This window comes from Neopsephotus bourkii, unplaced genomic scaffold (genome assembly GCF_033783945.1).
Source record: "Neopsephotus bourkii isolate Nb327-2 ecotype Australia unplaced genomic scaffold, CSIRO-AGI_Nbou_v1 NB_991, whole genome shotgun sequence".
Taxonomy (NCBI): Eukaryota; Metazoa; Chordata; class Aves; order Psittaciformes; family Psittacidae; genus Neopsephotus; species Neopsephotus bourkii.
The window spans coordinates 793,549-806,685 of record NW_026901483.1 but is presented as its reverse complement, the minus strand read 5'-3'; the positions used below and the strand labels follow the sequence as shown (position 1 = coordinate 806,685).

The following is a 13,137-nucleotide window of genomic DNA, read 5'->3' as shown; positions in this document are numbered from 1 at the left end:
GGGTTCTGCACAGGCAGAGTGCAAAGGCTGCAAACTGTGTGTGGGGGGTTTTGACTTTTCTTTTTGATATTGCCATTTTTATCTGTTAATACCAAAAGGACAGGCCCCTTAACGTTCCTTTTCAGAATACAGCCTGCATCATTAAAAATTTCTAAGCTCTAAGTATTAGGTTGGTAATCTGATCAGAAAAGTGTATCTACAAAATAATTAAGTGTTTTGTGTATATAAATTGAAATTATAAAAATAATGACTTCTAGTTTTATGCCAACCATATGCCAAGGAAGGAACTTCTGTAATTCTAAAATTTGGTGTTTGCTGCAGACTCTCATAATAAATACTTGAGCTACTTTAGCATCTCTTATCTCAGCTTTTTGTTTTTTTCTATTGTGCCCTGCAGTTACCCTGCATGGTAGGTCCCATTTACCATTTCCTTTAAATCAAGTGAAACAGCTTAGGAAAACACATTATTTTCCTCAATAATGTGTGATAAATAAATGAGAGAAGCAGAAATAATATCCTGCTGTTTTAACTGTTATACTGTTGTATTTCATGGCTTGTAATACCATGGGAAGGAAGATCCAACACTTTGTCAGAGTGACTAAGAAGTTGGAGGTGCTGTGTTAATGTTGAAATCTCTCACAGGGTTTGGTTTCACTTGACAATTACATTCAATTAGAAAACACCCCTAAGTGACTTCTCAAGGTTGTGGTTTAACTTGGTGTGATTTCCAAGAAAACCCCTGGAGGAGATATTATTAATTGTACTTTTCATAGCATATCCTAAGGAGCAGCCAAGGTCAGTGCTGTTTTCCCAGGCACTTTGTAGAAGACTGGCCAAGAAATTCTGTAGTTTAAAGAGTTCAGAATCTAAATGGACAAGTGAAGCAAATCACTCCTGTAAATGTCATTTCATTGAGAGGGACAGAGTGAGAGGAAGGTCTCTAAAGAGAAGTATAGGGTGATGCCAAGAACAAAGTTTTTTGACAAAAAACTTGGGTGAAGCTCTGATTGTTCTTCCTTTGCTGTCACTATTTTTGTTTTGATGGAAATGCAGATAGCATCTGCAGACATCCCTCATACTCTCCTTGCTCAGTCTGGTCTTTTCACTTTGGACTCTAAGGCCTCCTTGTACTTGTTTTTTCGAAAATAAGGACCTTGCTGGTAATGTGATGTTTCAAGGCACCAGATGCTCACAGAAAGACCTACTGGCAATTCCTACCATGGGGCTTACAATGCTTAGCTTTTTTACTCTTTTTTTTTTAATTATTTGTTTATATATTAATTAAGGTCAGGTTAGAGAGAGATGTTCAAATGAGAATGATAAAGACTAAATACACTTTTCAGACATCATCTTTAGATAGTGTACCCCTCCCTTCTTGCTTGACAGTATTCTATAGTGTCTTAAATCTAATTTACAATGCCTCTTATTCTAATAAGAAGGAAAGAAGACACTGTTTAGTTCTACTAAGTCATCTTCATTGTCGTTTTCTTTTCCAATACTGAATGACTTTCCAAGCAGCTGAGGCAAGAGAACAAGTGAGTCAAGTGTTCAATTTAGCTTGCAAACTGCAGGCTGCAGGGAGCCATGGAAAGCACCAGACTATATTTACTTTGTTCCTGCTCTTCATTCCCTGAGTGCCCACTTCCCACCCTGAGGCAAGACTCTCCTGAGCAGATCTTCCCTCCAATGTGGTCTTACATTCACCTTTACTGATGTTCACTCACCATCAGCAATATCAGACTGTTAATGTAAATACTTAATTTATTTGGACTGTAGGTGGCTGAAGTTGAACTTAAAAATAGTGCTTTAGTTCAGCAAGGAAATTGAAAAGTTTTAAGTGCTTGCTTAGAAGAAAAAATTACATATCTCCATCCTACAGTACTGGATCAGGTTTCCCCTTTATTTATTGAAATCTGCCATGAAAAAATAGCAATCCTTAAGTGTCACTCAAAGAAAAAATGGTTGGAAATCAAAGTATTCATTTTTTTACAAGTATTCAGAAAAAATAATCTGAGATAGCTGGTGCTTCAGGTAGAATATATTTTCAACATAGGAGAACCAATGTAAATTTTGTGGTAACGGATTTTTTTCTTAGCTGTTTTCTCCCAGTATGCCCTTGACAGTGCTTAGCTCTGTCTCTGTTTAATGAAACTGTATGACCTTGGCCTTGCAATCCTTCCACTCAGCTCACTGAGAATATGCAATTAATTAATAGATATTTCTATAATATATCCAATAATTAGAAGGAAAAGGTGATGTAGAAAGTAATGCACATTCTCCCAGGTTTAGGTAGAATACTGCTGCACCTCATGGTTTCATTTGATTTGTCAGAACCAAAATGCAGTCTACATTTCAGAGAATGCTTCGGTACACACTTAGCAAAGTAGTTCAAGGTTAAAGCTCTGCCTTAGCAGGATGCAACATAATTTATTTATTAAAAATTATCATATTTTTAACCAATCAACAGTTTGGGGTTTTCACACCGAATAAGCTTTTTTTTTTTTTTGTAATTAAAAGTAATTTTCTTGGATAAAAATGGCCTAACAGCACCATCTTCTGACAAACTGTAATTTCTGCAGTAACGTTGAAAAGCTCTTATAATCCTTTGCATGCATGTTTTGGTTGCTCTCCCAAATAAAATAGAGATTCTAGGGGAAATAAATGTAAGTGTAACCCCATGTATTGTAACAGAAAACATTGGCTGAGAGTACTGAGCAGCCACTTACTTTACAATCTCTTAAATTAAAACAGTGAGAGAATTTCATTCAACTGTAATTTTGCCTGAAATTGTTGTTGATAGGTTTGCTGCAAAAACATTTCAAAGGTGTATTACTGTCAAATATTTGGAAAGAGGTAATCTATATGTAATTGAAACAGTAGACAGTTCTAACAACTTCAGGTATATTGTGACATTACTGTGAGTGTAGAAAGATTATATGTGTCCTGTTTTTCTTACCCAGTGTTGCCATATTTATACAACCAAAATTGCTGTCAGCTTTGTAGTGAATTGCTCAAAGTAAATGCATATTGATAATTTTAATACATTATGATCCGTCTAGAGCAGCAATGGTATTAGGTGATTTCATTTTACCAATAGTGCTTTTACTCATGTTTACCTGTGTTATCTGTCAGCTCTTGAACTTGGTCACTTACCATGAAATTACAGGTTATCACACAGAAGCAGCACTGAGGTGAGTGCATGTTCCCACCTGCCAAAAAATACCAGGTAACCTAGCTTACTCCAGAAGAATGAGGTTTCTAAAAATTACCTTGCACTTGCCATGAGATAAGAAAGCATATTAGTATGGATTAGGTTATCCACAGAAGTTATGTCATGGAATACTGATTTCAGGTTGGATATATTCTTCAGCAGCACAGTCAGGCATCGTGCTGGTAGTATGATCACTTATGTCACTGCTGTTTACATCTGAAGGCAGAACTTCATTGGAATTGCTAACACAGAGCTGAGCCTGCACCCAGGCTCAGAGCCAGTTCAGAGCAAGCAGCAGAAACCAAAGGGAGAAGAAATGGGAAAATCTTACTGGTTTTGCTTATGGTCTCAAGCCACGCTTATGACTAGAATTTACGAAAGTGTCAGGTTCCTAAAAGCAAACCCAAGGAAATGACAAAATCACCCCAAACAAAAACCAGGTTCCCCCAAATTACCTGGTTCTTAATCCTCCATTTTGTAATGGCTCATGGTTTCTTGTCTGTGGTTCTCGGAACTCATTCATTGGTCTTAGAGAGCAAACGAGGTTTTTTAATAGATAGGAGCTAACTGCCTGCTCCTGTGTCTTGTTCCTTGCAGTAAACAACATGAAGATGTGTGGACTTCTCAACTCAGCTTCTGACTCTTTGACATTGATCCATCTCTTGTTCTCCTTATTTAACTCTCAAAATGACAGCTGACCATTGTTGATGTTTTTGGTTCTTGGGTTTTGTTCACCTTGAATTTAGTTCCAGTCTTACTTCTTGAAGCTCTGTTGTAGGTTAGGCTCAATATTTCCGTCAGATCCTGTATTTCCCAGTCAAAATCCACTCATAATGTAGAATTTAAATCATTTATGCATATGGCCACAAATGTTAAAAATTCATATTTTTCAAGTTTGAGTTAAATTTTATTTGTAGTAAGTAGTGATATTCTATGGAAGCTGCTTTACAGCTGTTTAAAGGTAAAGGATTTAGGGTTTGGAAAGTTTACCTGCTTTGCTAAAAGAAGGAGTTTTAGTTTGGCATAGTAAACTCATGGAATGTAAATGTCATTTAGAAATATTAGATACACTTTTGCTGATGATAATAGATGCAGCTGTAGTGAATGTTTGACAAGTTTTGATAAAGAATCATCCGGCCCCCTGAAAAAAAGTTATAATAAACACAGCACTGAAGCAATTTATGGAACGGCAACTTTGCACCTCAAGGGACCAAGCTCTGTTTCATATTATTCCAAGTAATTTGTGAACATACACATTTACATTAGAAACCTGCAAGTTATCTTCTTAGGTGATCACTGTTTTCATATGTATTCATGAGTTTTTAGCCAGATAACTAATCCCTGTACTCATGGTGAATTACATATTCACACATTTAAATCTTAGTTGTATCACCACTGTCTTATTGAGGTAATATATGCTCTACATTGCTGTACTGCCTAGAAATATGTAGCAGAAATAACTGGAAATATTTAAAAGCTGTCTTGGAAGAAATTTGTTGTCATTATTATTTTGGTGATTGTACTCCAACATCATCAGATCTGTAAGGTTTGATATGCTGGAGCAGGGCGTACCCACATAAACCCTTAGAGCTCTAAAAACATGTAACAGTAAAAAAATAGTGTTTTAGTCCATAAATGAAAGTTGAGAAATGTTTTCAAATCATTGCATCACAACTTGAAGACAGTAGTGCTTTACTGTTGCAGCTGTGTACTTTGCAAAGGTATTGATTTATAGTATTGATTTTACTTCCAGAAAAATTTATTGTACTTGTAGAAGAAAGCAGAGTTTGACATTCGTAAGTGTGCTCTATTTTCATATATATGTACCAAGGGAGGAGAGCTCTGGTTATAGAAGTGAAATCAGTTCTAGCTATCTGTCATTCAACTTACAAATATTTCTGTTATATTTTGAGAAGTCAAAAGTTAGGTAGTATGTTGCATTTAATTTTAAAAAGGGTATTAAGAGCAAAGTATTGATGGCCATCTGAATAACTGCTGGGTTTTTTTTCTTGCTTATGTTCCAAAAATCTATTACTTTGAGAAATATCTGCTGAAGTTGGCCTGTCTAAGAATGACTGATATTTATCCTTGAATGAACTCAAGCTAGAAAATTTGATTACTTGTCAGATTGTGGAATAAGATTTTTCCACAACAGAAACTCTGGAATTTCTTTCTTGAAGTCCTGTTTATTGCATAATTTAATAATAATTGGAACCAGTACAAGTTCTTAGTGATTTGCTTCTCTTCAATAGGCAAGCATGAAATACCTGAATGTCAGTTGGGTTCATTCACTGAAGACTAAAAGTTCAGCAAGAACTTTGGCTTCTTAAAGACAGAAACCAAATCATTCATTAGAGAAGGTTGTCCCTAGTTACTTTCAGGCAAGCAAAGGTTCAACATCTCTTAAAAATACAGTATGGAGTGCACTGATAAAGAAACAGTTATTTTTGATAGGTCATCTTGCAGATCTTGAAGCAAGATCTGTCCTTCCTTGACAGGTGGGATAAAAATTAAGGAATGGAGAGGAGAGGCATAAGGAATGATGCTTTCCAGTATTCTGATTTTACAGCACTGAAAAGGAAAGACAGAAAAAGATGATGGATGGTAGGACAATAACAAGCCCTTTTTAACACTCAGACATAGACATCTTCCCTCGCATCTCTTCTGCCCCTCAAATACAGATTTGCTGGCTGCGTACAGAATGTGATTCCTGCTGAAGCCCTGTTTTTAATGGCCCTGTCTTCCAGTGACTTCCCCACAGATGAAGCAATCCTAGCCTTTTTTTTGACAGTCTGCAGTCAGTGCATCTGCAGGAGAGATGAGCTCGAGTCTCCTGCCATGTCATGGAGGGGTGAGGACAGGAAGGAAGGAGGGGCTTTTACATACATACAGGTTTGTTTGACAAATTGAAAGAAAAATGTGCTGTCCTTGAAATATTTGAAGAGTAATGGCTTCAGGTAAAACAAGTGAGAATTAAATATATTAGACTGCATTACATCACAACAATAAATTTGATTTCTCCTAGGTATTTTATTTATGCTAAAACACTTTATTTGCTGTATTTTAATTTCCCTTACTACTTTCTCATCTCTTTATACTTGTATGAAATACAAGTAAAACAAAACACATAAATCAATAGACCTAATTATAAGAGACAAGAGTAGGTTGTATTTATTTCCACTGTTGGAGCCCAAGACTTTCAAGTTTGACATTTTCTGACAACTTATTTGTTCACATCTTCTATAAAATGCAGACTCTCCTGAGACATTCAAGACAAAAAAGATGCCAAGAAATTATTGTGTTTCTGAACTTCTTTGAAATGACTCAAAATATAGTATACATTAAACTCATGGGGAAAAAGAAAGAAACAAAACCTAAACCTTTATTGTTAGTGGCCACAAATCAATTCACTTTTTCTGCATTTAAGTGTAAATACCAGAAAAAAACACAAAAAGTTGTATGTGACACGATTAAAAAACACCTTGCCATTTTAAGTAATTAGATATATTAATCCCAAACTGTCACTTTCCAAAGTTTTCTCTTTATTCTTCATAACAGTATGTTATGGCCTACTTTTTTCTTTAAACAATTCAGTACTTTGTTGCTAAATGTTTGAATTGCATCTTTCCTGGTGAGAATTGACAGTCTCCAAGCTACAGTTGGTATGTAGGCTTCTTGTGTTGGATATTGAGGTCTTACGTCAGATACAGATGGCGGGTAATTGTGAGGACACTTCTGTTGTCTGAATTGCTTCCTTTTCCTTGACTTACTAGAAATGTTAACTCTGTAATTCTTTTTCCCTTGTAATGTGTTAAAAGTATTCTCCCTATTTTTTTCAAAGGAGGTAAAATTTCTCTCTTGCCTTCTCTGAGATTTCCTGTGATGCTGCACATGTTTGATAAAGATATCTTTCATATCCCTTTCTTTAAGAAGAATACTACTTACACTCTATTTGGATTCAGCAGCATACAGGATTGTAGTTCTTTGCAGGCAAATTTGGTTGACTTTAAAATACTTGAGAAGATGAAAGGGAAATGTCCAGCTGAACGCTACATAGGTATGCAGTAGTATGTGGTAAGATCGAAGTCTGCTAGCCACATACTTCTGCCTATTCTTCTGACAATCTGTTTTCAGCAGAAATAATACATTGTGGGAGTTATGTACTCTGGAACATCTGGGTAAGCTATGGAAAACAGCATGATGCTTTGCATAACCAGACAGATTACATCAAGGCCAAATCAGACCTGGGAGGAACTGCAGACTCCTGGGTATGTGTGAAATTGCTCTTTCACCTTCTGTTGTCATTTTTTCTTAGGAATTAAATAACTCTCCCAGATCACATGGCTATAGTTTTTAGACTTGAATCCTACCACAGTCTTCATGATGCTCCTTTCAATGTAAGGGAGAAAATCTGCTTTTCTCCATAAATTATAACTTTTTTTTTGGTTTTGTGCTTCAGAAAATGAAAGTAATTTATACCATGTGTATACAAAAAGATTGTAATAGCTTGTTATTTAAGTAAAAAAACTCATGAAATAAATTAACACTATTCCTCTAAAGAGTCATAGAAACACTGTTCTCATGTATATGTGCCTGTTCATTTTAGTTTTGAAAGATAGATACCACATCTCAGTGTGCATAGATGATGTCTGTTGCACCTGGGCTTTAAAAAGGTAGGCATGTAAAATCATTTTTCATCTCTGAAGATCTCTACAGTAAACCTGAACACCTGAGCCTAACACTGAATGCCGTTGCTTTTCTGGGTTTAAGTTAGACCCCTGATATTATTTGACCATACAGTACTTTTTTAGTATGTGAATGTTCTCTGGGTTTTTTTTCTCCTGGAGCTGGAAAACAAGACTATAAATCCCAGTGTCGGAACTTGAAAAATTGGGTTTATGTGGTTCAAATCTTTTGAAAATTCTATAAAGCAGCATGAGACTGATTGTTCTATTCAATTTCTAGCTATTGATCCAACTGAATGCTTGTTTGGAGATTGCCTTTGCAGCTTCATTTGGGCAGAAGAAATACTTTTCTCTTTAGAGATAGGATGTGTGGGGATTTCACTTACAAGGGACACATTTCATGTATACATATTTCTCATGCTGAGGGCAATAAAATGGTTTTGCCCTTGAAGCTGAGCATTATACCTCTAACTGGCCCAGCTTCCATGTGTGTTAATTACAAAAAAACATGGTGAGCAGCTCAAAATTGGGAGATGAATGCTTTGGCTACCAGAGGAAAATAGTTCTGATTAAAGATATGACAAGCTGACCAGCCTGTTTCTATATCAGGCTCCCTGTGGTAAAGCCATTGTTGGCAAGAATTCAGAACTGAAACACTTGGACCCTGGGCCCAAGGGCACCAAAGCCTACAATTATGAGAGGTGATATGAGTTGGCCTAATTGCCAACTATCCTACTGACATAAAGGTCATACAGATGCTCTTATCCAAAGGTCTTTGTTCATTTGTGCACCTGAGATGTAAGAGGTTTTTCCTAAATAAGTACAAATACTAATTACACCTAATTACACAATGTTGCTTTTCACTTTTTCTTTCAAGGTAAGGCAAATAATCTATGATGTTCCTATTTCTCTTTCCCTCTGCTTCACTATTATATTTTTCAAGTCACGTGCTTTTGTTAAATTTCATTTATGTTTATATGTCTGTGTTTTATAAATATATACAGTGAAGTTCTTTGAGCTAAAACTGTGATGCAAGAGCAGAGATAACAGTATAGTAAATTGATTCTGTAAAACATGTTCAAGAATTAAGATACTTGCTATACATGTGAAAATTCAAGAGGTAGACCAGAGATAAGCATTAAAGCAAAAACCTAAAATGCCACTTCCTTAGTTGACTACAGTTATGTTTGCTTTATGTAAGATATTACATATCTCAGGAACAGTAAGCAAGTAAGTAATCATTACACCTACATAATGATCTGTATGAATGGTCCCTAGAACAGTGAGTTCTGGCTTTTGTGTTTGTAGCTTCATCCATGGTATTCAAGCTGCATATGAACATGAAGACATTTCAAAGGTATCCTGCTGAGATCCCCAGCAACTGTACCTCTGTGAATGCTTTCTCTGACATGTAGCATAGGAAACGAGTGGGCTTTTTTCCTTTTGAAAAAGTTGTCAGTGCCTCATATCGTCACATGATTTTCAAATTTACCAATAATGATGATATTTTGTGCAGAACATCCCTGTGGGGATTTGCATTTCATCTTTTCTTCTCTTGTTCTTTTTGAGGTCATGCATGAATGGGACCTGAAGGTCTGTGGCTCCTGAATTTGAAGCTTCTCATTTGAATAATTTAAGTTTGCATTAGCTTAATCTTTTAGGGACTTGGGGGCTTTGGAAGTTTAGCTATTACAAGGCCACAATGGTCTTCTGGGGGCATCTTTCAAGACTCATGAAAACTTGGCATTCAGTGATTTTGGTGTTGCCCAGTCCTTGGCTGAATTAATGTTTCTTAAACAAAATTTCTAGCCTTCTCTGGTACCTTCAGGGTTATTTCATGTACAGAATTGCATTATATTACAAGCATGATAAATATACAGTATTGACTTAGTGTTGTTTTTCATACAGTCTTATAAAATGGTATTGATCCATCTTTAGTTCTGAAGGTCAGCATAACGTTTACAAAGAGAAGTATATGAGGTTAGGAAACATTATGCAGTAGTTGACAATTAAAGTATTAAAATGTGACCTGCTGTTGCAGGAGCTTTCAGCAAATCTTTTAGTATCCTTATCAGTCCCAAACTGCATACGTATGATCTAGGTTTTGGCTAATAAAAATTAATACAATATTGTACTGATTAGGATACTTTGCACTGTAATAATCCTTTCCTTAGAACAGCTCAACGTGCATTATAACACCTTCCCTTTAAAGCATGCAGTTACTTTATTATAGAGTAAATCCATTACCAACTTGGGAATGGGAAACATCTGATTCCAAGTGTCTATTTTTCTGCTAGTAGTATTTGGTTCTTCTTTAGTGTCTATGTCCTTTGCAATGCTTAATAACTTACATATTTAGTCTCTTGAGATAGGGGAATATAAATAGACACCTTGAATAGAAAATTAAGTGAGAATTGGAAAATACTGCATGGAAAGTAAAACTGTAAATAGAACCCACAGCTGTGAATTTGTAAAAGATCACTGGGATTTAGTTTGAATAGCTTTGGAGACTGTTGTGGTCTTTTTATTGAGGAGAGGTACAGTTTTGCTTATGTATAAGGTTGCTTCCCTGGACTAAAGTCTCTGTGATATGCTCACTGAATGTAGACAGAAGAGGAGGGATAGCTGAATGGTGCATCTGTGCTGGTATTTTAGTTCAGATTGGGAACCTGCTTTTGAAGCAAATCTGGTAATCCCCATTTATGGCAATTTGATAGTGTCATTGCTGCTTCCTGTCAGATTAAGGGAAGATATTCTCTAGTTTTGGGGGTAGCTATTTTTACTTTTTTATTTTCTTATGTTAATTTCTCGGATAGAAATTCCCTGTTACAAATATTACAATTTTGATGGTCAATATAACAGAGGGGAAAAAAGGAGGAAAAATCACAGCCTTCAGCATATTGACAAGATTTTTTTTCAGAACAATAAAAAAATTACATGGAGAATAAAAGACTAAGTACTTTTTCAATCCCTAGTCAGACGTCAATAATAAGTAAGCTTCTATATGAGAGCTCGGAGAAATTGCAGTTACAAAATATATATTACATTACTTATTTTGCAAAGAAGGGAATGGCTGCAATAAAAATGGGAATGGCATACAACAGAAGTCAGCTTTCAGAAGTAAATGTAAAAATTGTTAGATATCAGGGGGTACTTTGGAGCTGTATAACTTTATAATCATGGAAATGAACATATTTGTACCTTTAATCATACTGAAGGCAAAGAAATAAGTATCATGCCTTTGGACTAACACTGTGGGTTGGAATCTTGCTTCCATTTGGAATGCACAGGTCTTAGCTTACTGCTAAGGTACTGCACTTCAGTGTTACCACCAGCTATGTTTGTAAAATGAAATGAGTTGTGCCACCCACCTGTGTGTCCTGGAGATAACTGTGTCCTCTCCATAAGTCAATAACAATGCAACTTTCTGGGGTTTTTTGCTTAATTCTATGTAGTAACATATGCTGCTGTGTATCTCAGTAACAGTTCAGCTGCTTTTTATTTAAAGGAGTTTTCAGATGTACAGACATTCTGTATTTTCTTTTTTTGTCTATATGGAATTAATATCTACAATTTGATATAGATGAGGTTATTATTGAAAAAATCAGTTTCAAATATGTATCAGAAATAGCTTTCATACGATACTGAAACTATAAAAATCTTTAATTCATGGATGCAAGGTATTATTATATATTGTAGCCTACTATTTACCCTTAATATTTCTGGCTTTCTTCTTCTTAATAAACTGCTGGTTTGCACAGTCCACAGGTAGTTTAGGTTAACCTTGTGACTTCATTTCTAAGATATCATTTCCATACTTTAACTTGATCATTTCCAATGAAAATTTTTCAGATATATGTTATGTAAATGGCAGGTAGAGAATACAGTTCATTAAACTGAAACTTATCTTTTACATTACAGAATTCTCTTTTTGAAAGGAGCTACATAATTTATAAGCATAAATAGTGAAGTATATAAAAACTTAACATTTGAAAACAGGTTTATGTCTGCTTCTGAAGATTGGAAACAGTATTCTGCTTTCACATGAGTCTTTTAAGATGTAAAAATTCAATTCCCTTTTTTAGATCTATGACTATTTACCTGAATACAGAGGAAAAAGTGTTCCCACAGAAAAAGAAAAATAACTCTTCAGAAATTTCTCGAGTCATTGTAACCGAAGTATATAAGGTATGAATTGAATGCTTTGATTATCAACCTTCATGAAGCCAGGGCTCTGCAGAGCAAGAACTTTTTATGAAAGCAAGTATATAAGAGCATCTCTGAAAGTTGTTAAATGTTTACAGCAGCAGTATAAGTTAGTGGAATAGTATCATCATTGGCATTTTGCTGGAGAAACTCTGTAGTTTGGCAGAATGATCACAAGTTGGACGTGTTTATCAACCTTTGCTGATCAAAAGTAGCATCAGCGGAAACCAGTGCAAGATCCTGGATTGTAATATTCAGTTCAAAGTAATACATTTAGTAAAAGCCATGCTCTGTTTTTTATAGCTCCTTTTAGTTCTAGTTGCAGCCTTTACTCAACAATTGTTTTTAAACAACAATATCATCAATAAATGGAAAGGGAGATTTTAACAAACTCTTTCCTATAAACATATATAAAGTGATTATATCTGACTATATGTTAAAATTTCAATGAAATGAAGATACATGAGATAGGGAGCTGGTAATTCCATCCTACAGTTTTCTGTGTCTTAAACTTCCAGAATTTATCTCAAATGATTTAAAAGGTGGCTTGTGCTTGCTTTTTGGAAAATTTAGATTAATAAAATGGTTTATAATTGCAGAAGACGCTACATTATTTGCCATTTTTATATTATGTTTTAAAGAAGGTCCAAATGTAAAATCTAAAGTGTTAATTTTTTATCTAAGCTATTAACAAACTCTCTTAAATATAAAAGATTAATAGCAGAACAAGGTCAAAACTTTTATAATCTTTGACTCTGTTGTCCTTGTAAAGTTTTGCACTTGGGGTTAATGTGGTACAATATTCATGAGAGAGAATGTCAGAATATTGGCAGTGTTGTAATATTTTCATTCATCTTTTCCTTGGTTACGTGACTTCATATTAAAACTGATTCATGTCGCCATGCTTCCTTGCTCTACACCTACATTTTAGTGTGCCCTGTACAAATGTATCTTTGCCAAATTAGCAGTGCAAATATGACCCACCCCCACGTTTTTCACATAGAGTATCATCCTGTGAGCCTAAAAAAAATGTAC

At 35.2% G+C, this 13,137-nt stretch overlaps 1 long non-coding RNA gene across 1 annotated transcript in view; it reads left to right on the top strand.

Moving 5' to 3' along the window:
- Nucleotides 1–12,416, top strand: part of LOC133215622 (uncharacterized) — a 216,285-nt gene extending 203,869 nt beyond the window's left edge. Inside the window, exon 6 of the long non-coding RNA XR_009726432.1 lies at nt 11,982–12,416. This is a non-coding gene — a long non-coding RNA (uncharacterized LOC133215622). The remainder of the gene's footprint in view (nt 1–11,981) is intronic.
- The last annotated feature ends 721 nt before the right edge of the window (nt 12,417–13,137 follow it).